Source organism: Marmota monax, unplaced genomic scaffold, assembly GCF_021218885.2.
Source record: "Marmota monax isolate L192 unplaced genomic scaffold, Marmota_monax_Labrador192_F-V1.1 WCK01_AAM20220418_F8-fsc00103, whole genome shotgun sequence".
Classification (NCBI taxonomy): Eukaryota; Metazoa; Chordata; class Mammalia; order Rodentia; family Sciuridae; genus Marmota; species Marmota monax.
The window spans coordinates 2,592,113-2,618,056 of NW_026694286.1; the positions used below are offsets into that span (position 1 = coordinate 2,592,113).

The window sequence follows — 25,944 nt, forward strand, 5'->3', positions numbered from 1 at the left end:
TCATATAGACAGAATTTAAAATAGCAGGGATCAAGTAGCAGGGTATGGCCCCACAGCACAGAGTTGACCAGCAGGGGTGGTCACCGTAGAGAAGCTTGGTGTAAGACAGGAATGGTGGGACTCTAATTTGTGTACAACCAGTGATGGGAAAAATTGTGCTCTATATGTATAATGTGAATTATAATGCATTCTGCTATCATATATAAAAAATTAGAATAAAAATAATAATTAAAGAAATGCAGCTAGCTAAGTGATAACAGAAGCTGATTTGTCTTCATGCATATGTCCCAGGGACACAATCTGAAGGCCACGCAGGGTCCAGGCACATGCTCAGTGTTGGGGAAGGTAGAGGAGAATGAATAAAAGTAACCGCATCCCTCAAGAAGGGTCTCAAAAGTCTCGCAATGATTTTGACAGTTCTTTAGAAAAGTCAATCTTGATGCAAGTTCAATGGGAAGAAGGAGACCTAAGACAAGAGGCTTCCGTGAGTTCCAGGCATACAACAATAAAGCCCTGAAGTCAGTCGGTGGCAGCAGAATTCATACAAAACAATTACCTCCCACTCTAACTTAATGAGGAAGAAATTAAGACCAGAGAAGACTTATATTTTGCACAAATTTAGGACATAATTGAAGCTTTGTAAAACAAGCACAGATATAAATGTCTTAAAGAACTCAATCTGAAATTTAAACTTTGTTTATGAAATATCAAAGGATAGTATTGCTACCACTTCAAATTAGAAAAAAAAAAAACTTCTTAAACAAGAAATGTATACCACGAAAAGAAGAACCAAAATACATCTATTTTAAAATTTAAAACATAAATCTTTTCATCCAAAGACATCATCAAAATAAAAGATCTTCCACTAACTGGGTGAGGAATGTTAAAAAACATTTCAGAAAAAAACTCTGGTATCCACAATATGTAAATAAATCTTAAAAATCAATGAATTTTCCAGGCATGGTGGCACTTGCCTGTAATTCCAGCAGCTCAGGAGGCTGAGACAGGAAGATCAGGAGTTCAAAGCCAGCCTCAGCAAAAATCAAGGTGCTAAGCAACTCAGTGAAACCCTATCTCTAAATAAAATACAAAATAGGGCTGTAGATGTGACTCAGTGATTGGGTGTACCTGAGTTCAAGCCCCAGTACCGCCCCCTCCAAAAAAAAAAACAATAAAGTTTTAAGAAGCAGCAGGAGAGTTAACAAAATGTGTGGATGAGCATTCTACCAAAAAAAAAAAAAAAAAAAAAAAAGAATGTTGATAAAGAGAGAGGGAAAATGGTCAACATTACTAACAGTCAGGGAACAGCAAATTAAAACTATCATGATATAACACCTTGCATCCACAATATTGACAAAAAAATAACATCTACCACCAAGTGTCAGCAAAGATGTTGAACAAAAGGAGCTCTTATAGATTCCTGGTAGGAATATAAATATAAAAACCAGTCTAGGTAACTTGGTATTATCTGCTATGTGTAAAAGTACAAATACTACCCTTTAACAATTCCAATCTAAAGAGATATTCTAAGGAATTATCCTTTGATAGTACAAAGGGATGTGCATATGAATGTTCACTACCACCTTGATTAGAAACAGCTTAAATGTCCAGCAACACAAGGCTGTTGCACTCACTAATCATGATTGAGTTACACAATGGAATACCATGTAACTAGAAAAAAATTTTCCCTGCTATGAGTAAAAGACTCCACCAGCACAACAGAGGAGGAAAGTTTATTTCAGGGCTCACGTTTCAGAGGGCTCAGTCCATAGAAGTCCAGCTCCATTTCTCAGGGCTCGAGGTAAGGCAGAATATCTTGGTGGAAGAGTGTGGCAGAGGAAAACAACGGACACAATGATCAAGAAGCACAAAGAGACTCCACTCACCAGATATAAAATATATACCCCATAGTCACACACCCAGTGAACCACTTCCTCCAGCCACACCCCTCCTGCCTCTAGTTACCATTCAGTTAATCCCATCAGGGATTAATTCACCAATTAGGTTAAGGCTATGGCCCAATCATCTCTCCTCCAAACCTTCTTGCATTGTCTCACACATGAGCTTTCGGGGGACACTCCACATCCAAACCATAACAGTGAAGAACACAAAGAACATGTTACCATTTCTACACAGTCTGCAGTAACATGTTCTTCGTGTTCTTCACTGTGAAAACACCAAAACAACACTACATTGCTTTGGCACACATACACAGCAAAGTATATGGAAATGGACGAGAATGACTAACAAATAATTCAGTGTACAGAGTACAAGTGAGGGAAGATATGTTTGGAAAGATAGTACATTGGAAGTATCAACAGTGTATGCAATGAACTAGTTATAATCTGGGTGGTGGGCATATGGGTGTTTACTATAATATTTCACAATAATTTAAAAAATATTTCACGATAATTTTTAATTAATAACAAAGAACTGAAAATAGAGTGTGACACAGGTATTACATGAAAAGGAAAAGAAATAGTCAACTACAACTTCAAATGTTTTCAAAATATTTTTTTTCCCATTTCTACATCCTTAGACCTGGTTCTCAATAATTTATGTCTCATTGAGGGCAAGAATTTCCTTTGTTCCAATTTGGACTCAACTACTTCTATGAATCCAAGCAGCCACTTTTTCATGTCACTGCCTCTTCAAAATCCTTAAGTGGCTCTCATAAACTAAACATTCTTGTATAGCAAGTAATATGGCTTGGATGGACCCTCCATAATGCATCTCCATCCTTCTCAATCAGATACCTCTCCAGGTCTAATAAAATATGCTAGGGGAACTAGAGGACCATCTCCCCAACCAGGAACATGCCAATTCACTTGCATCTCCAAATGCTTGACAGTATCTGAAAGCCATCCCTTCTTCCTATATAATTCTTACCAATCCTTAAAGAGTCAGCATCAGACCTTCCTGTTTAGGAAGCATTATATAAATCCTCATGTATTGTTAAGTTCCACCCTTTCAAAAAAGCCCAAAATAAGTATGATTTGCCCATACACTTGAGCACTCAGTTTAATTCTATTACACATCTTTACTAGTTATTTCCTACATCTCAATCTTATCTTTTTGGCTGCATTTTAAGGTGCCCAAGGATTTGAACTATGTCTTGGATTTCTGTATTCTCCACAGTACTGAGTAGCTGGGAAATAAAAATACTTTTGCTTGCACACACTTAGACTACATATACCCAATATTTGATAGCAAACATCTAGAGCCCTTAGGATTCTTACCATCAAAGCAAAATATTTTTAATTATCCATAAAGAATATGTAAATCTAGAGAAATTATTTCCTATTGTAGTTTATAAAAGCATGAGCCATGTTCACATTGAATCTCACCTCTCCTCACAGACTATTTAAGGCTGAAGATAGGACTTGGTATTTAAAACAGAGAACAAGTGGCAGGTTAGCCTATGGGTCAATCAGACCATCACAAGGCAACGCGTCTGTATTTACTGCAAAAAGGACCTTGAAAAAGTATAAAGGGCTAAAACTGCCTTCACCTGGAGAGACTCAGTAATTAAATGACTTTTCAGTTGAGGTCTTGGAAAAAGGAAACAATGTAAGATATAATGATCCAGGAAGAAGTGGGAAAAGATTTCTTATCCTGCTTCATAAAAGCTAGAGAATCAAGAAGCCTCATCTGAATTGCCAAGGCAAGGGTTCACACAATATGTTTTCAAAAGTGTTACTGCTTCAAGATTTTCCCCTGCTGCCTCTCCCCAACTCTAAATGGGAAAGCACATCCCTGTTTGAAAGAATGAGAAGGTTACCCTGCCTTCTCGGTTAATGTCTACAGGAAAATAGCTTTGAAGGCGGTGAATGTGCCCTGCTTCTATGCTACTAAAGTGTGATGAATCGTATCAAAGAGTAGTTGTTTGCAAAGCCTGGGACAAGATCAAAATGCCATTTTCCTCTGAAACTGCTGCATGTGTTCTGTAAGGAAATCTCAGGGAAATCTCAGTAGGAAAAATACTGGTCCAGAAATAGACTTCACACTGAATTTCCACTGAAACTGAAATCAAGAAGGAAAGGGTCTCCAGGGAAGGGATATAATCAGGAGGTTAGAGTGAGGGTTAGTACCAATTCTTCTATCACACATTCATAAATGTTCGCCAGTAGTAGAATTAACAAGGAAGTTACTCTAGCAGATGTTTTCAAATTAGCTTAAAACCATGTCACAGAATAAGGCAGCAGAGCTGGAAGTGTGCCCAGAGAGACCTTCCCACAAGCCGCCTGAGGGAGCCCTTTAAGTATGTCTGAACCCTCCTTGTGCAGAGATTCAGATGCAAAGCTAGGGTGATAAGCCAGTCATAACACAACCCTCCTCTTCTAATTGCTTATCCATGGCTTCAACAAGACTTCTATTCTGCTGAATGCTAAGGAAACCTGGTAAGATTGGGCAGTTCCAAATTACACACTTTATGGCTTGCCTTTGTGTGGTTGCTTACAAATCTGACAAGAAAACACTGAGAGAAGATAGAGAAATTGTTAGTGACAACAGATGAGCAAGCTATAAGTGAATCTGAAAATGAACGGTTTCATTTCTGGCAAATTCTAGAGAGAGGAGGGTAAGTTTGCATTTTCATAGTATATTCAGAACATTGATACCTAGTTTGCAACTAAAAATAAAATGGGCAATCATACCCTAGCTATGCTGGTTCTCATCTTAACTAGACATCAAATGGGACTTCCTATGAGGGAACTGGTTTTCCTAAATGGGATGTCACTTGTTTCCCAAGAATCAGTAACTTCTACAGGAAAGAGAAAATTAAACACCAACATGAAAAAAAACTCTCAAGTCAATAAAAGATGGAAATGTCCCCTGTTTCAGACTCATTTGATAGGTTATCAGTCTCCATCATTTACAGGAATAAAGGATGTAAAATTATTGGGTCAACACATGTATACAATACCAACTTGTGTGCAGTCAGAATAAGGAGAAGAAGGGCAATCATCCATCTTTTTGAACCTTCTATCAACATTCCCTTTTTGTTTGTTTTTAACCACATGTCTTGCTCTGTGGGGTGTATGCTTCAGGGTTACACAAAAGGACGCAGAAAATACATACTGTAAAGTCAAACAGATGTGTGTTTGAAAAAAAAGGAGCTGGTGCCTGATATCTCATACAATCAATCATCTGTGAGTGTTTAATAAACTAGATTGAATAACAGAAGATGATTTTGAAATCTTCATGGTAGGAGAATGTTTTAGACCTTTTTAGGAACTTCTTTGGCAATTCCTGATAGACCACACATGTAGACAAAAGTCACCTTCAACAGAGAGTAACAAGAATCAGGCTACAAATACTCCATGATTTAAAAAAAAAAAAAAAGACTGTCTTTTGGGGACCACTATGTTATTCTTTTCTTGGAAAAAGGAGAACTGTGAACACTTAGGATCTTCTGGAAATAAAAGACACAGTGCAAGACAGGGGGTGCTTTTGAGCCTCTAAGGGTCTTAGCAGAAAGATTTTCGACAACGCTAGCAAAGCGGCTTCTTGTGATAGTGTCTCATAATAAAAATGTACAAAAAGACTAACATACCATAGACATAGACATAGGCTTAGATTTTAAAGTATGGGAGGTGGGACTCAGGTTTTTCAAGAGTCCTTTTAGCCTTACTGTTTTAATGGTATTCTATCGGCAGGGGAAAAAAAAATCACCAAAGGAAAAGAAGAAATCAACCAAGAAACTTAACAATTACATCGTTTCCTTAAATTAAAGAAAGAGAGGTAAGTGTGGTTTCTATAGAGATGAAATCTTAGTAAAAGGTCTTCCAATTAAATGCTTCCTAGGAGGAAACCAAGTCCCTGTCCTCTGATAAAGGGCGGAACAGTTGATGGAAATGATCACAAAGGTAACATAATATGGATTTGAGTTGATCATAGAAACTTCACTATAGAAATACACATTTGGTAGCATTTTACAATTCCTTCTGCATTTGAAATAATATGCAAAATCAAAACACTAAACTGTTTCCAAAAGAGTTGCTATTTAAAAATAAGTACTTGTGTCAATTAAGTTCTAGCTCAAATTACTATTGTTCTACCTATGTTTTACAAAAATAAGTAGTTTGTAAAACAAGTTCCCCTCTTCCCAGTTTTGTTTTTATATTTCAAAAATCAATCTACATAAGCACATGGAATACAGGCATACATATCTAGTAGAAGTTCAAAATGCATGCAGCTTCTATTCCCAAATTTGATATCATACAACTTAGAAGGATTTAAAAAGTAGCATATCACAGTTTTGGACTATTTCTTTATGTGGGCTACTCAATATTTTGGAAGGTCTTGTTTTCATTTCCTTTGAATAATTACTAATATGATTTATTGAGTTTTTCATTCTGTCAGAATAAAATTTATCTTGAAGGAGAAATTAAATGAGCTAAACAAAAAAATTAATGCTCACAGGGAAAATTCATGTACATACCATTCCCCAAAAGCTCAAGTGCTGAAATGTAATTTGAAGAACTTTATCGGAAAACCAGTTTGTAATTTTAAAAGTATCTGTTAACAAGTTCATTTCACCAATATTATATATTGCCTGTAATTTTTAAGATATTTTTGACAAACTAATCTTACAGTAAAAAAATACAGAAATGGAAAGAGAGATGTGAACTTTTCAAAACAGACTACATTTGTAAGTATATTAAAGTTTTGTTTTGTTTCATACAAGTCAAACCAAAATTTTATCGTAAGCATGTCAGTTTTCTGTAAAAGCAGCTACAGAATTTCCAATCTGGAACTAGGAATATTTCAAGGTAGTGACTTCACTCTGGCAACTTTAAACTCAACTACTAAATCCAAAGAAAATTAAGAACAAAGCTATCAGTCTGACTATAGGAGAAGAGGAAAAGGATCAGGAAAAGAAGGGCAGGGAGGGTAAGAAAGAGTAATGGGGTACATGATCAAAGTGTGGCATATATGCATGCAAGAATATTCCACAATGAAACTCATTAGGGATTTCTGTCAAATTTGTTTCAAGTCAAAACATGAATTTTTTGAGCCAATGATAGCTTTTTTTAAAATTTTATACATGTTACAAAGATATATTCAATTTTTCTTTATATATTGAATCTTCTTTTTAAAAACTTAGGCAAATAATACTATTTTTGATATAATGTAAATTAGGGTACTTGTAACATTTCTTGCCTCCATGTCATTTTCATTCAAGCTGGAATAAAAAGTAAATGCTATGTATGTAAAATGATTTAGGCCAATGAAAAGTTGCTTCCTAAAACTGAAATTGCATTATAAACAACTGTCAAAAGACTGTTCTTGTTGGAACAGCTCCTTCCTGATAAAAATGATAATAATGATAATTTGCAAGATGTTTGTCTGCTGTCCTAAAATCGCTTTCCTACTTCTAAGCACTACATGTTAGATGTTAGATTGATCCATCGCCACTTTCTACGAAGTCATTCATGAAGACCATAAAAGCTAAAGATCTCTTTGTTACTTTTGTGACATCTTTCCTCATTGTAATTCCATAACTTCACGTGCTATGCCGGTAGGCGGGGAGCATCCACCTCCCTCACCCAGGAGCCCTCATCTAACTCTCTCTTCTCTCTCACACCCAGCTAGGAATTAAGTCTTGCCTGGATCCATAAAAGACATAATATCTCATCCACCAGCGCCCCTGTCCTTGTCGCCTAGCCACCTCCAACCCCTTCCCCTCCTCGTGCCCTCCCCTTCTCGGACACAAAATTCCGCAGCGCAACTGGCCGCGCGGAGGGCGAGCCCGGCCGCGGGAGGCGCGAGCAGCGCTACGGCACAGGCGCTCAGTGTCCCTGGCGCCCGCACCCGAGCCGCCTGCCGCCCCTTCCCAGGGCCTCCGGGGCCACACCGGGAAGCGGAAACCGCTTGAATGCAGGGTCTTCATAGCCACTCGGCCCCAAAGGTCCCTCCCGCAGCTGCACCCGCCCCTCAATGAAAGTGCAATCTGTTACCTCCCCCAGCCCTGGGGAAAGGTCGCTATTTGGTCTCAGCTCCAGCCCCATTCAATTCAATTAACTGAATACCCGGTCTCAACGCCCGCCACGCGATTTGCAGGCAACTGGTCTGGGCAGCGGGTAGGGGGCGACTCTCCAGTGACCTCCTCCTTGGATCCGTTCTCTGTGTGCGTATCTCTATGTGTATCTCTATATCTCTCAGTGCCTCTCAGTCTTTGTGTCTCTGTTTCGTTTCTCTCTCTCTCTCTCTCTCTCTCTCTCTCTCTCTCTCTCTCTCTCTCTCTCACGAGGGAGGGGTCTCTCTCTACAGTTAAAGCCAAAATGTCACCCGAGAAGCAAGTGCAACAACTTGCTTTGCAAAGGACCCAGGAACCTGTCGAAAAAACGCCTGCAGTGTGCCGCCAGCCCACTCCTCCCCTGCAAGGTGCTTCAGGGGGTGGGGTGGGGGTTGAGAATTTGGTCATTCCGAAGATGACGGAGATTGAGGACTGGGTTCTTCTCCCCTCCCCCTTCCGGGACCCTGTCGCAATTAGAAATCTGTCCCTTCTTGGGGTTCCTGGGGGGAGCTGCGAGGACAGCACTCCTGGAGAAGGGCACGCCAGCCCCAGGGATCCCGGAGTCCCCAAGGAGCACTGGAGTGCGCCCCGGACAAGGGAAGGAGAAGCGGATGCGCGGAGAGTAGTTAAATGAGCCCAGCCCGCAGTCCTTCCGCGGGCGAGGGTAGCGGCGACCTCGCGGGGGGCGACGGGCAGGAGCCACCCAGCGCACCGCCACGCCACCGCCACCGCCACCGTCGCCGCCGCGCACACCCGAGTCCCGCGGCGCAGCCTGGCGTTACCTTGCCGCTGCCCGCAGTCGGGCCCTTGCCTGCTGAGTCCGTCCGTCGGGCCCAGGAGCCTCAGAGCAGGACGCGAGGGGTGGCCCCTCTGCTGGGACTGGCTCTCAGAGAAGGGATGGGAAGGACCCGAGAAAGCAGCTGAGGCAGCTGCATCCGAACGCGCCGCTGATACTGCCGATTCCCGCGGGCGGAAGGTGTCTGCGAGGCCGTGTCCCCTGGATTGCGGCGCCCGGAGCGCAGCGCTCGCCTCTGGCGCGGAGGCTGAGCGCCGGGACGCGGCGGGCTGGGGCGGCGAGGCTGGGCTGGTCACCCGCCCCTGGGTGCATGTTAATACGGTGGGGAGGAGGAGTCCCGCGCTTCCTCCGCCCAACCACCGGAGCCGGCGGGCGGGCGGCGGCCGCGGCCCGGAGCCAGCCGCTCCCACCCGCCCCAGCTACTACGGCGCTGCCACTAGCTCTGGCCCCAGCCCAGGCACGTGCGCCCAGGCCACGGGGAGGCGCCGGCGTCTCCCGGACCGCGATCTCGGCTGGGTAGCTCAGCCTTCAGGCGGGACGAATTCCCGCACCACACAGAAAGGAAAGCCTTACAAGCCCGGGATGGAACCGAGAGGCGGCCACCCTCTAGTGGGCGTGACCTATTGAAATGATTGTTCCCTTGCGCAGCATCTTTGGAGAATTAAACCTTGGGCTCCGGTCTTGCCAGCCTTGTTCCTAGCTTTGTCATTTTAAAGAGGGGAAGTGGGGCTTATTACACTTATTATCACAGGAGGTCAAGTTGGTGGGCACAAGATAGGCAAATTGCTCTTCTCTATCCTCGGGGTCCATAGTATAAATTTTTGAAGGAAGTAATCGCCATAGAGAAGCCTAGGTAGTAGAAAGCCTCAGACACACGTCACTGGGAACTGACTTCAAACCCAGGACCATCACTTTCAAACACTTATTCGCTGGAGCCTCGATTTCCTCATCCCTACAACCAGGGCTCTTGGGAGTTTGTATGGATTAGATTACACAACATGAATTCCAGCAGTTCGTCTTGGTTTAGCATAAAGCATATATATGCTTTTCTAATACATGTTATATTTTAATATATATTAATATATAGATAGAATTTTTACAACTAGCCTCAGACCTCAGTTCACTCTTCACTGTCTGTCCCAAGGTCATTGGAAGTGAACCCCCCACACACACCAGGCTCAGCTCAGCACCAAGCCCCTTCGTGCTCTAAAAACAGAAAGAACCCACCTTTCCTCAAAATAAGAAAAGGAATAATAGTGTGAAGAGGTGAATTGAGAAGCGGATCAAGGAGAAGTCAATACGTTAAATATGTATTGAGTTTTGGTTCTACTCACTTAAGTATTACATGAAGTAAGTATTCATTAGCATTAACATTGTATGTTCAAATAGTTGAAATAATTGTGTTTAATCACCATCTTCCTTGTTTCCCTCCACCCAAAAATGAAATGCCATCTTCCTGGAGCATGCCCTTTGTTCTACAGCTCCCAGAGAGAACATTCTGCCAAAAAAGTATATAATCTTCTTTATGTAATTGTACCCATAAATTTATAGCATAAGATTTAGCATCTGTTTTGTGTGCTAATTATAAATATTAATAGAATATCATTTTTAAAGAAAACACTGCTAAAAATGCATGGAAGTGAAAAACAGTTTCCATAAAAATATGACTCAGATAAATAATTTCTTTTCCATAATTTCACTGAGTGATTTTCCATTAAAAAGGAAAAGAATCATTAAACCACTAACTGGAGGTAAATTCTCAGCATTGTAGTACCATGATCACCAATGCTTTAAATGTTCTGAAAGACATCTCCAGCCAATTCAATAATTACTATGTGGGAACACAGACTTCAAATCAGGCTCCAAGAAGCAAAATACTGACAGAGCCAATAATTTTCATAATTTGAAGAAATTATGCCTGTCCATATTTATAAATACGTTGAATCCACAGAATTTTTAATGATATGGCACAATTCAGAAGGTCACTGTAATCGTCAAGACCTGACTCAGATTAGATGACTTTAGTGAATAAAATAACCTGAAGTGGAAAAATCGATTTTCTTACAAAATTGTTATGGTAGATTTAATTGAGTTACAATAATATCTATATAATGCTACTATTTTTAGGATTTTCTGACTGTAAGTGACAGAAACTAAATTTGGCTAAATTAAGTTAAAGTATTTTATTGAAAATATATAGAAAGCTTCCAGAATTAAATATGGGGTTGGAAAGCAGAAATATTTGAGAGAATACTGGCAATCCAGGAAACAGGAAGACAGAAACAATTTGGTTTGCTACTACTTACACACTCAACATGAGTAAACGCCAGTTGTTTTTCCTAATCAACCATTGCTGGTTAGATTTAAAATGACAGGGTTGGGCATTTGAATGGCCAAGATGCCCACAGGTACTAACTGCCTGGCTACACCAGAATGGGAAGAGGAAACATTTCATTCCTTAGTTTCCAAGATAGAAGTCAGGCACCTGATACACATATGATTGGAGATAGGTAATTCCTCAAAAGGGAAGATCAGCTATTAAGAGGCAGGATTTGATAATGAGGGTTTTTTATGATTTTTTAATGATAAAATCTGTTACATTGACTGTCTATGAACTTTATGATTCTTAAGAGTTATATGGCAAACAATGATTTTGCCTAAGGAAAACTAGTAACACTTCTTTTTTTGTAGTTGTTGTGGTTCACATGCTTGTTTTTAGTTAAGGCATTTTAAAATGTTATTTAAATATCTATCACATAACTGGTTACCTTATTTATATAAGCAGAGTTTCTATACACTCTAATATAAGCCAGGGCTGATCTGCTGTACTCATTTTCACAATGGCAATATGGTAGCTGAATAATGAAAACATACCCAAGTTCTAATACTTGGAACCAGGATTGTTACCTTACATGGCAAAAGGACTTTGTTGATGTGATTAAATGGAAATCGTTGAGACCCTAATGGATCCTCATAAGGACAAGAGTCCTAATAAGAGGAGAGCAAGAAGGTTAAAGTCAGGACAAAAACATTGGATGATGGAAGTAGAGGTTGAAATGTTGTATTTTGAAGATTGAGGGTGGCTATGAGGAATACAGGTGGTTTCTGGAGAGTAGGAAAGTAATGATTATACCCTAGAGCCTCCACATGGAGGACCGGTCTGCATACATCTTGGTTTTAGTCCACTGAAGAAGAAGAGCTGTACAATAATAAATTTGTATTGCTTTGAGCCACCAAGTTTCTAGTGATTACTAGCAGGAGGCATAGGAAACTCATATAGACAGCTTATAGACCCTTGGGACCACCCTCTTTCCTCAAAACACACAATTGATAGCAGGTAGCAGGTAGCCATGAAAGTCCTCACTATAGAAGACCTCAGAAAACGTGTATGTACTTTTTGGAGAAGTTAAATTAAAGCTGGTCTAATCAGCAAACAAGATGGTAAGAAGAGAAATTTGGAAACCATTGACAGACAGGGTTCCTATCCAGGAGCTTCCAATTTCCTGGTTAAATCAAAATTGTGACATTCCACCTCCTAGACCACCCTATGGTCAAGCAGGTTAAATCTCATTAAAATTAAGCATATTTGTGACAGAAGAGCTGTAGGGGCAATCTGAATATAGTAAATATGAAAGAAGTACATGTTTATTCTGCATTAATAGAACATTTTCATCCATTCTCCTGTTTTTAAGTAACATTGAAATGGTGATGATTTCCAGATCTGTATCTTCAGCCTTGACTTCTGTGCTAGAATTAAGAATTGTGAATCCAAAGACCTGGTAGAAAAACCCATCTGAAAATCCCACAGATACCCCAAACTTAACAGGTCCAAATTGAACTCATCAGCTTCTACCCTTCACCTCCATTCAAATTTATTCTACTTCCTGTTACATGGAGGATTCACAGAAATGTCATCCACTAAGTCACCAATATCAGAAACCTATGTTATCTTTGAATTCTGCACTCACCTCCAGCCTATCGTCAAACACTGTTGACTTATTTCACCATTTGAATAGGTCCTGAACACTTCTTCTATTTCCATTTTTATTATGTAGTCCTATAGTCATGCATTATCTCCCCTCCATCATGAATAGTATACCCCTAATTTATTTTCTTTTTCCCAGTTTCACTTTCTTCATCTCAGCAACAGTGATCAAAACATACAACTCTGTTATTCTAATGCATTAGAATCTTTAATAATAATCAGTACATACATATAAAGTTTGAGTCCCTATGATGACATATGAGCCTCTGCACATACTTGCTTTAACCTCCCTCTTCAGCCCTTCCTCCCATGATTTGTACATTATGCTCAATAAGTCAAACTTTTGTTTATAATACCATTCATGTAACATGCTTTGCATGTTATCTGTAACTGACAGACTTGTCTGTTGTGAATGTATTTTCTTTCCCTTTCTCAATATCCTCCCCACCCCATGACACTTTCTTCCTCCTCTGCCTTTTCTCACTCATTTATTTATCCTTCAAGGGTGGCTTTAATAAACCTTGTGCCTAGATCACTAGGTTGAAATAAGTATTGCCAATGTTTATTGCACCTACCGCTATCTTAGCTCTTACCACAATGTTTTTAAAATTTCAGGTTATATCCAGAATATGTTTTGAGACTATATATATCCCTATTTGGATTTCCAATTCCTAGCATAGATATTTCCTCTCAATAGATAATCTTTAAATATCTGCTGAACTCAATTGACCTGAGAATATTTTACAATGTCAGTATATATCAATACCATTTAATAGAATCTTATGCATGATTTAATACAAACTGTAGTCAAATTTTGAAACCCAACCCTCATCAAGTTTAATAAACAGGAGCTTTCTTTTTCATGCAAAAACAAATAACAACAACAACCCTTGAGGAGAATATATCCAGTTTGCTTCTTTTTTTCTTTACAATAGCTAATCTTGTAAAAAGCAATGAACTTATTAGTCTCAAATGCTTTTCAGTGAACTTTTGTTTTATGTTTTAACATTTTTTTATTAAAGATGTTAATGCTGCAACACAATGATTAACTTCTGTCCTACCCTGTCTTTTGTTCCTTGACATTCTTCTATTTATAGGTTAATCAAATTCACTCTCTCCTCTTCCTTTCATCATCCTCCCACCCTGTTTACTCTTCAGCCTGTTATAATAATATGGCTTGAGTCCTGCACGTTGCAATCTGGCTTTGTTCTGATAAAAGTAGCCTAATTTTCCCAACAAAAAGTCCCTTTGTAGTTCCTATTTCCTTAATTTCTGTGTATAATTTTAGACTATTGATAACTGATTTTTCAAAAATTTCACAAGACACTCATATGACTCCACTGAGTCCTGGTTTTCCTTCTCTCCTACTACCTCGCCTAAATTCTTTTTATCATGCCCTTAAGGTGCTAGCTAAGGCCATTTGAAGACCAGATCTCTGAAAAGAAAGGGCTGTGATCAGGACCTGAATGAGTTTTGACATTTGGGAGTATTACATTAAAAACTTTATGAAAATAATGTTAACAGGCTAGAGATAGTTTTTAGTTAAGAATAATAATAAGGGAATCCAAGAACAATAAGTGCTGATAAAAATATGTTTACCTACTAAGGGTTGTTGATATTGCATATCCCTGGGGCAACTGTATACCAGCATAGGAAGTGGAAAAAGGGGAGGGTGAAGTAAGAATATCCTGATAACTAACAAAAATAAATTAGTGTGTAATTGCAGAAATTTGGAGAAGGAACATAATCCAGAATTTTGTGTCTGGAAGTACTGTACAAATTTTCCTTTAAGCATTTTAATTTAGCAAGACATCTAACCCAATCAAGAAATATCTTGTAATTATGTAGTATTCTAATTTTTCCAGAGACATAAATGTTCTTGACAGACACCATTAAGTAAAACTGTTTAAAAACAAATAATAGGATTAAGATTTGACCTTAAATTTTGCATGCAATACATTCAGCCAGCTAAAGAGTAATTTTGCTATTAATCTCAATAACCTGTTTTTTACATTATACTTAGTTTGACTATCTTTTGTAATTTTAGTTCACATTTAAGTTTTTTATATAGAATGAACATACCCTCACTCTCTCAGAGGGGGAAATACTATTATAAACATAACCCTTATTAAATAAGAAAATCTAGACTAAAAAAATTCATAATATTGGAATGACCTGAAATTAACATAAAATAACAACAAAAAAAGCAATGAGCAATGCACACTGAAATGGAATTTTATTTTGTATTCATTGTTGTGTACAGCTGGTTTAAATGGAAAGCACCTTTCATTTTCAGAAAAAGAATGTGCAGTTCAGGAAAAATCAGCAGTGAATTTCTGGTGATTGCAAGAATACCTGGCTAAGGCACACACTCTCCTAAGAGCCAGATTCTTTAGATACAAACTTGTTAAAAGATATAATTTATTGAATTCTCAGAAGCATAGCTCCTGACATCTATTATTAACACTTATAAACCCATCTGATACTAATATATTTTCAAGACATATTAAAAACCAAGGTGTGTATATTCATGCATAGGATACTAAGAGACTGAGGTATGTTTCCTAGGGATTTTTAAAGAGATTCTGTTTCTATTTTCCATTCTTTTAAAAAACACCAACCATAATCCACTTTCATTCTATTCAATACCACGAGGGAAAAAACCTACATGCTATGTTTTCTATCCCAAAGAATTCTTCATTCCAGAGCAGAAAATTGATGGAATAATACTGGTAAAATGTTTCTCTTTTTTCAGAGACATAGATTTTTTTAGGAAAGCAGATATACATTCAAAGGAGAATGCAGGCTATCTTAAGAGAGAGGAATCTTTTGGAGGAAAGTAAGAAATATATATTCAAGGGACAATGCCAGCCATCTTGAGAGTGAGAAGTTGTTTATATATATAATTTTATCAACTTTATTTACAATTATTTGACATATATATCTTTTAACGGTGACACATCATGGTGACACATACTTTCAATATATATCCTTTTAAAAGAAGTACTGGAAATTATAGTTTTTTTAAGGTAGTTAAAGTAAATTTGTTAACAGAAGACAAACTTATTGGCCAATTTCTTTTTTTCTTCAAATACTCTTTTTGGCCAACTTTTTTTTCTACTCAGAGTAAAACAGTGCATGAAAGCACAATTTGCCTTAAATAAGCTTTAACTGTGTCTTTTTTGGTCATTTTTTGTTTGTTTTAATTTGTTCTAATTAGTTATACATGACAGTAGAGTGCATTTTTGAATAACGGGGGGGGGGGTGACAAGCAACTTGTGTACGTTGATACAGCTGGAGTGGGAGCCCTTTATTGTAGGACAAGAGGGGTTATATACATTACACACAGCTTATCTTAATTAACATAAACTAGATACAGCAGTCAACCAATAAGGATGGCTCGCTGGTGCCACCTCACAAACCACTCCCTCTGGCAAAATGCCAGGCGCCATCTTGACTTGTTTACAGACCTTAACATTAACATTTTGACACACTGTACACAAATGAAGCACAACTTCTCATTCCTCTAGCTGTACATGGTGCAGAGTCACATTTTACCTTATATACATGTATGATTACATGAGAGCAAGAAGTTTTGAGAATAAAGCATGTAAGACATCATTCCAGGGAGAATAAAAGCCACTGTCAGAGGTAGGGATAGCCACAACTTGAGCTCTCTGATATACAGCTCCAATGTGGGCTCTGCACAACACATCAATATTGCTAAGGTTATACACAAAAGCTCTTCTGTGTGTCCCTCAAGCCATTCTTAATTTACACATGAAATGTGGCAGAAGTATATTCTATGTTCATCTAAACTGAATTTCTACTCTTTTCTGGACACACAGACAATCTGCTCTTTCTGACTACCGGTACAGTACTGACCATACGATTGTGTTCCATGGTTAAAACCATAGAACTGAGGGCTGGGGTTGTGGCCTAGCAGTAGAGCACTGGCCTAGCTTGTGTGAGGCACTTGGTTTGATTTTCAGCACAGCATATGAATAAATGAATAAAATAAAGGCCCATCGACAATTTTAAAAAATTAAAACAACAACAACAACCGTAGAACTGATGTCTGAGGGTTTATCAACTACAGAACTAAAGTTAATTCATTTAATATAGTGAAGAAAAGAAAGATCACATTTTGGAGTGTCTAACCATATAATTGAGATTGCATATATGGTGTTTTATTTGTCCTCACAACCAAATCTATAAATCAGCCATTAGTATCCTCCTTTTATTATGGGGAAATGAATACTTGAGTTGAATAAATTTTCTGGAATCCATAACCAGTTAAGTGACAGTCTGAATTTAAATCTGAATATTTTTACCTCAAAGCTTGTGTCTTCACAACATGTTAATCTCTTGTACTTTTGATTGACTTTTAATAATGGAATAAAGATTTCATTTTCATGATCAACTTAAAGCAATAAATCAAAAAACAGGAATTTTGATAATTGAAATTGCTGAAAACATAGTAAACTTTTTATAGTAAACTATAAAAAGGTGAAATAAAATTTTACAAACTAGAGAAGTCCAGGGCTATTTGTTTGGGTAAGCAGGCTTAATTACCTAGAGTGATGCCAACTAAATTCATGTCTATACGATGGCCCTAAAATGTGGTTATCAGACTTAGCGATTATCTTGAGTTAGTAAGCAAAAACAAAGCAATTTTGTATGTGTACAGTGTTTAAGATGGCAGAAAACTAAGAATAGAATCGTCAGAGTAAGCATCCTTGACCTTTCCTGAACTTAGCAGGGAAACATTCATTGTTTCATTGATTATGATATTAGCTATAGTGTATTCATGGATAAGCTTTATTAGGTTCATAAGTTTCAATTGCTGGTTTGTTCAAAGTTTTTATCAGTAAGTGATGTTGTAGTTTGTCAGTTGATTTCTCTGTATCTATTGACATGATCATATATATTTTTCTCTTTTTAATATGTTAAAGGTGAATTATGCTGAATGATTTTAGAATGTTAAACCAAGCCTCCTTTTCTGTGATAAACCCCACTTGGTTATTATGTATTAAACCTTTTTCTGTATTTATTTTCAATTCACTAAATGATTCAATTTAATACAATTTGTAATTTTTTTTTAACTGTTCTCATTTTATATTCATGAGGTATGCTGACCTGCGATTTCTCCCCACCCCCATTTTTTTACAATGTCTTTTTCTGGTATCAAGATTAAACCAGCCTTATAGAAAGGTCTTCTTTCAATTTTCTGAGTGTTTCTGTAAAAGTAGTATTATTTTTTCTCTAAGTGTTTGGCAAAACTTCAAGGTTAAATCCTCTGGTCCTGAAGATTTACTTATGGGGAAATTTTAAAGTAAAAATCCAACTAGTGTAATAGATATTGGGCTACTTATTCCTTTTTGATTGATCTTTAGTAAGGTGCATATTTCAATTTGTCTCAGTTTTCAATGTATTGACGTAAACTTGTCATATAGTCTATTAACCTCAATAGCTATAGCATCCATAAGTGGTCATTAACGCCCTTCATTTCTGATTTTGGTAATTTGGTTCTCTTCTTTTTGTTCTTGATCTGGCAGAAGAGAAATTCATCAATTTTAGTAAGCTCAAAGACTCAGCTTCTAGAGTCATTGATTTTTCTCTATTGCTTTATTGCTTTCTATCTATCTTGCTTACTTTACCTTTCATTCACTTTTGTTTTAAGCTTTTTAATATGAAAGCTCAGATAACTGACCATTAATTTTGAAACTTTCTTCTTTCCCAATTTTGTATATTACAATAAAAATCAATATAAAGGTAGGCATAGAGAACCACGCCTATAATCCCAGCTACTTGGGAGGCTAAAGCAGGAAGATTACAAGTTTGAGATCAGCCTAGGCAATTTAGCTAGACTTTAAAAAAATATTGAAATGGTTTGGGATGCATCTCAGTGGTAACATGCCCCTAAGTACTATTTTTTTCTATCTCATGAATTTGATATAGTTTTTTCATTTTCCTTCAGTTCAACATATGTTTGTAATTTTCTTTTTGAATGCCTTCTTGACCTCTGCATCATTCAAAAGTGTTTTGCTTAATTTTCACTTATTTGGGGGATTTCTGGATAAATTTTTCTTTCTTTTTTTTGGTACTGGAGAGTGAACCCAAGTGTTTTACCACTCAGTTCCATCCTCAGTTCTCTTTATTTTTTATTTTGAGACAGGATATTGCTAAATTGCTGAGACTGGCCTCAAACTTGCAATACTCCTCACTCAGGCTAAGGAAGCTGGGATTAGAGGCATTCAACGCTGTGCCCAGCTTGCCCAGATAAGTTCTGCTGTTGATTTCTAATTTATGTCCATAGTGGTCAAAGTATACACCATAAGTTAAATCTTTTCAGCATACTATGAAACAGTGTTAAATTTATTGACAATGTTTTATGGAACAGAGAGTATGGTCTATTTTGATAAAGGGCTTTAATGTATATTTTAAAAGAGTACGTACATCACTCTTCCAATTAGGGGAAATTGTTTGATGAAATCTTTGATGACTTTACTGACTTCTTGTCTAATTGTTCTTTCAATTACTGGAGAAGGAATATAGAAGTCACTAACTTTTATTGTAAATATGTTTAATTCTCTTTATTTTTCTTTTGATTATTTTGAAGCTTTGCTATTATGTGAACAAAGTTTAGGTTGATTACATACTCTTGGTTACTTGACCCATTTATTATTATCAAATAACCATCTTTATCCCTGACATATTTATTTGTTCTGAAATTTATATTTTTCAGCATTAATAGAGGCACTCAGGTATTCTTTTCATTAAAGTTATGCTGGAATATCTTTTTCTATTCTTTTATTGCAAATGTATTTATGATTTTATATTTAAAGTGGGTTACATGTAGGCAGAAACTAAAATTCCCTGCCTTTTATTTGGGATTATTATTTACATTAATATGATTATCTATGTGGTTAGATTTTTATATCTGTAATCTTGTTATTTCATTTCCATCTTTCTGAATTTTTCTTTTTCTGCTTTTCTTTGAAATAGTTCAATATATTTTCTGAATCAATTTTCTATCTTCTTTTTGATTTATTAGCTATTATTTATTAACTGTTATTATTTTAAAACTTCCTTTAAGTATCCAACTTCAACTTATCAAGAGTCTACCTATAAGTGATGCTATGCATAGTTGAAGAATCTTCTAATAGTGATTTTCCATTTCTTCCTCTAAAGTTTTGTGCTACTGTTGCCAAACATGAATCACTATGCATGCTATGAACTCCACAATGCAATATTATTTTGTTGGCCTCAATATCTTTTGAAGAGATGAAAATAACAAGAAAATTATTTTGTATATTTACCCATGTAATTACCATTTCTCAGGGATCTTCATTCAATTGTGCAGATGCATTTTACTTCCAAGTGTAATTTTTCTTCTGCTTGAAAAAACTTTTTTTTTTTGGTACTAGGAATTGAACTTAGGGGCACTCAACCACTGAGTCACATCCCCAGACATTTTTTTGTATTTATGAGAGACAGGGTCTCACAAGTTGCTTAGTGCCTCACTAAGTTGCTGAGACTGTCTTTGAAACCACAATCCTCCTGCCTCAGGTTCCAGAGCCATTGGGATTACAGGCATGCATCATAGCACAGGGTGAGAAACTTTTTTTAACATACTTTTGGTGAAGAAAAAAATGACAATGAATTTTTTCAGCTTTCGTATGTCTGCAAAGATCTCTAATTTGAAAGACCTCTTGCAGGGTAATGAATTCTCGATTTTTCTTTGGTATGAAAAGCCACTGTTCCAATGATTTCTGTCTTCTATTGTTTCATAGAAGATGTTTGCTATCATTCTTTTCTTTCTTCCTATCTGTTTATTGTGGCTTTACCTGGGTGTGTTTGTTTGGCTTTGTTTCATATTTTCTCTTTACCACTGGTTTTAAGAAATGTAAAAGGATGTGCTTTGATGGAGATTACTTCATGTTAATTGTTCTTGGAATTCTTTGAAGTGCTTACATCTGTGTTTTTATCATTTTACTCAAAATGGGAAATTTTTTATAATTTTTTTAAGTCCTTGGCCCGACTCATTTTTTTTTTTAGGGACTCCAATTATACAAATATTTTGGCATTTGTGTTTGTACTTTGTTGTTTACTAATAGAGTGGTTTTTTTCACCCTGCTTCTGGGGACCTCTACCACAGAGCTACATCCCCAGATCTTTTTATTGAAAAGGGGTCTCACTAAATTGACCAGAATGACTTCAAACTTGTGATCCTCCTGCCCTACGATACCAAGTCATTGGGATTATAGGCATGCACCACTATGCCCAGCTGTTCATTTTTTACCGTCTTTTATCCCCTCATGTTTTTTTATTGTGGTTTTATTTATTGTGTTGGCTCCAAGTATACCCACTTCTTCTCTTGCAAAGAGTCATCTATTGTTAACACAATTCAATGTTTTTTTTCACTGCATACATTATAGTTTAATGTAAAAGAAGTTAAGTTAAATTCTGGCAATCAAATACTCCTACACTCACCTCTCTCAGCAACCAAACAGGAATCCTGGGAGTGGGTGCAGGTGTATAATGTTAGGAAATGAGAGTGGGATGGAGTGGAACTGAACTCCATAGCCTAGTCTCATCAGGTGCAGCAGAGAAATTAGGTAATGGAGTCTTGGACCTAACCTCAAGTACAGACTCATAAGGGCTGTACCATCTGCATCCTTTTCTGTACCTACATGCTTTAACATCTTAGAGAATGCTGACACAGCAGGGGCAAAATAAATATCTTTGGAATGACAAACTGAGTTAATTAATAATTAAACCAGTCTCTCAACTATGGTCATATCCACCACCTGAACCCAGTGTGGAGAACCAATCTATTATCCCTTCAATATTTCATTTTAGCTCGCCTGACATGCGTGAAGCACTGGGTTCGATTCTCAGCATCACATAAAAATAAAGATATTAAAAAAAAGAAAGAAAAAAATATTTCATTTTAGGTAGCACTCTTTGAGCTTCTATTACATAGAAAACTAAGCTGGGATACATTGTATGGGGGTGGGGGGATACATAGATATGTAAGACTTTATCTTTGGCCTTATGAAATTTGCAGTGTAGAGGGAGAATGATAAATCAAAACAGCAAACTATGCTACAAGACATAATTATATATATTTTATGCCTATAAAAGATTTGCTTTGGCAAGAATAAATAAATTTAATAGAGATGCCACCTTTGCAGTGCTAGCATGATGATCTATATAAGGCAGTCTCTAAATAAATGTTGCTAGTCTACTGGAAATTTGATGATTTTTCATTTAATTAGTCCTGTGATAAGTAGAGGAATTTTTCCCTATGGAAAATATGTATGGTACTTCCCACTCCTGACTAATTTCACTGAACATGAACATCTTCAGTTTCATCCATGTTGTTACAAATGATAGGGTTTCATTTGGTTTTTTTGTAGTTTAAGAAATATTTTGAATATTTTCACCATAAGTAAATAAGTGTTTGATGGGGTAGATACACTTTAAATACTACACAGTGTATACATGTATTGAAACATCATGTGGTGTTCTAAAAGTACATACAATTTTTATGTATAAGTTAAAAAGAAATTGAAATGAAAAGTTAAAAATAATGCTTAAAAAATGAAGAAAAGTGCATTACACTTTTTTTTAAGTATTTGTTAAGATTTAATGAAACCCCAGAGCTCCATGTGGCTTTAAGCCACCAGGACATAAGAACCCCAATACCCTTAATCTTCTCCTCAGCTCTTCTGCTGAAGAATTTGGGCTTCACAATGACAGGCTGCTTTGGGAGCTTTCCCTTCCCCAAAACTCTGTAGTAACCCTAGAGGAAAAGGATTTATAACACACCACAGCATGTACCAATTTCTTAATGGGCACGAGAAAGATGCCAACATTAACTTTCAAGGTCCCAGGTAGGGTATGTTTCTGATCTGGGCACCAGTGAGGACACTGACTGCCCCCTCCTTCCCACCAGTGAATCAAGACCAGCAAATTCTCTCTGAGATCTGTAGCACACCAGGACAAGTTCTGTGTCAGTATGTGACTCTAGTCTCAGCAAGCATTACCATTCCTCCATGCCTCTGCCTTGGCCTCTTGACTATTTAGTGTTGGAGTCACAGGCACTGAGACTCCAACATAGCAGCATAAATCTCTGCTACTGGTTCCAATCAAGCCTGGAACCAATAGCAGAGATTTATGCTGTTTGCAATTAGTTGAAGGTATTAAATTAAAATGAAGCCTCATGACATTCCAGCCAATTCCTTTTCTTCTTTCTAGTTGATAATATCCAAGTGAAGAATAATGAGTTGGTCATAGAAAGGAACTCAGAAAATTTAGAAAATTTAGACTTCAGCACAATGCTCATATTCTGGGGCTATACAGGCATCCAGAAAAAGATTTCACATAGAAGTGTGAATATTTTATGTTTCAAGAACTCCGCTCTTAAAATTTTATTTCACGATATAACACCTTTGGCTGTGCTCACCAATACAGTGCTCAGCTCTCTTTGTCTCTCCTAGGGAACAACAGGGTCAAGTTGTTGAGGTGTGACAGTTTCTGTCACATACACAAACACATTTGCTGCAGCTTACAAACATACCACACACACACACATACCCAGCTTCCCTGAGCAACATGCATTTAGCTTTGATGGAGACAGCCTCTGAGGTGTTTTAGCCAATGATGGGGGACACTAACAACAATCTGCATGATAGCAACAACATCACAGCATTGATGCGTTGTCAAAAGAAGTGAGAAATCAAAAGTTTGGAAAGCAGCATTACTTGGGGTTCATTTCCTTTCAAATAAAGTTCTGCACAACAGCCAACTTACTTGCCCTTTTAATCAATAGCAAGATAAATAGCAAGGGAATAGAAAATGAAAAATTAAAAGAGGAAAACAACAATAACAAGAAAAAAATAAAAGAGGGACTTTGAAGATCATTCCACTCCTGATAAGACTGAAACAAGCCATCAATTGTAGGAAGCCTATTTCTCACTGAACTTCACACTTGAGCTGGCTGTAGCTTAAGGAAAAACCGAGTGGGTTTGGTCTCTATAACAATGAAGTGAAATAATCTGGCAGAGTATTTTTGTCTTTTAAAAATTTTTCTAAGTGTGGTATGACGATGGGAAAATTAAACATAAAAATCCTCTTTGGGAAAACATAAAAGATCATCATTTCAAATTTTAAAATAGCTTGAGAAATGTACTACGTTTCTATAATGGTCTATTGAGCAGAATTTCTGATAGACCAGTTTTAGTTTTTAAAAATCCTAATGTATTATTTATTGTCAAGGATCAGTAAACACACAAAATACAAAATTCATGTGCTTGAATACTGCAGCATTTTCAAATTCCTATGCATTTTTAAATTCTTACTCTTTACTTTTGTACTTATTTCCTGTTAGACTGGCAATGGACGTTTTGAGCCCCATCCACAGACTCCTTAGAGAAGCTGAGATTAGAGAATCACAGGTCAAGAGCTAGGGGGCATATATACAGTAGATCAAGTGATGTTCTAACAAGCAAAGGAAGTCACATATCCTGGAAGGTCATCTCGTCTCTGCTCCATTTCTGCTTTTCCTCCTCAAGAGGTACTCAGGCAAACAGCTGTAGTTGGATACAATATCTTTATTTTACTTACTTCTTTTTATGTGGTGCTGAGGATAAAACCCAGTGCCTCACATGTGCTAGGCAAGTGCTCTACCACTGAGCCACAACCCCAGTCCAACAGTGAAGTATTTGATGCCACTTGTCCGTAACATGCCAAACTTCTCCCATCCCTCCTCCCCACAATGCATTATTCTGAGTACCATTGGCAACTTGGCGACTAATTTGGCTCCTTCCACCACCTTGTTCTCCTGCATTGTGGCTGGTATATTTCAAAGACTGCTACAGATGAAGGTTTGGGGATATCTTTGCCTCTGGGCCAGTTATTACAATTTTCCTTTCTCTTAAGAAAAAGACTACATACATGACTTTTCAAAGATAATGATGTGAGGGATAAGGACACAGGAGACATGGAAAGATAAGATGGGTATTCATTTGCAAGGATTCTTAATCTTTGCCCTTGAAAAAAAACACTAGCTTTGGCAAAATCCCAAAATAAAAACCGGGTAACAATGGCAATTTAAGTGGTGTGGTGAAATGTAAATGATTGTAATGGACAAGATTTAACAAGTTGATATATGAAATGTCAGCAAAAGTCTCTCCTCCCACCAGCCTCGTCCATAACGGGCAGATAAATGAGGCAAGAGTTGAACCACAGTCATGCTGCCCTGTCTCACTCTAAATTGGTGGTCACCAAGCACAGCTGGTCCCTACTGCTGCCCTGCTACCCCATCACACTTGCCTAGCCCATGAGTCTCTCATTATTTACATGTAGAGCCCATATTGACTAGAGTTTAGGCCAGTGAGAAACTAAACTTTAGCTTGAGTTCTACACAGTATTTTCCACTACACTTCTGTCTGCCAAGTGCCAGGATGGACAGCGATGTGCCCTGGGTCACTAACATGGACACAAATTGCTCTAGTTCTCCCATAGAACATAGTTCAATTTCTTTACAGCGGAAGCCAGGAAGTTCCTTCTGGGCAGCTGATCATCTGGTGCAGCTATTCCAACTGCCAGGCTTCTCATTCCTCTTCATTCATCTCCTTTGCTTTCTCTCCCTTCTTTTTTTTTCCTATTATTGCACTGCACATGCTGGCCCAGAGCTTCCTTGAATCCACGTCATCTGCCAACATTGTTTGGTTTACAAGTCTTATCTGTTGATGTCACCAAGTTCCTAGTGCATTGAATAAAAGAGTCTCAAGCTAGGGTATTTCATCATGAATTTTAAAATACTGCTGATGAAGAGAATATCCAAGTACTCTCTGAAGAACAAAAAGGACATAGGTCTTAGGCTAAGAATGGCATTGCCCTTATAAAATGGCATATGAAGAAGCATGGACCCTCCAAAAGTCCTACTGAAAAACTTCATCTATATATCTGGATGCAAACACACACACACACACACACACACACACACACACACAAATGTTCCCTAGCATTACCACTATGATCTCTAATCTCCAAATGGATCACAGAACTCAATGTAAAACCTAAAACTATAAAAACTTCAAGAAGAACCTATAGGAGAAAACCGTGAAGACA

The 25,944-nt window shown here is 37.6% G+C and overlaps 1 protein-coding gene and 1 non-coding gene across 7 annotated transcripts in view; both read right to left on the minus strand.

The window, feature by feature from the left end:
* Nucleotides 1–9,052, minus strand: part of Dlgap1 (DLG associated protein 1) — a 912,507-nt gene extending 903,455 nt beyond the window's left edge. For 3 of the 6 annotated variants that reach the window (XM_046467447.2, XM_058586408.1, XM_058586407.1), the window contains exon 1: nt 8,803–9,050. The gene's annotated coding sequence lies outside the window, so the exon portion shown is untranslated. Of the gene's footprint in view, nt 1–8,802 lie in introns of all 6 variants that reach the window. The other 3 variants (XM_058586411.1, XM_058586410.1, XM_058586409.1) reach the window with 2 other exon arrangements.
* Nucleotides 9,053–22,708: 13,656 nt separating this feature from the next.
* Nucleotides 22,709–22,847, minus strand: LOC124108942 (small nucleolar RNA SNORA3/SNORA45 family). Its single transcript, XR_006856838.1, has one exon. It is a non-coding gene; the product is annotated as a small nucleolar RNA SNORA3/SNORA45 family (small nucleolar RNA).
* Nucleotides 22,848–25,944: the final 3,097 nt, after the last annotated feature.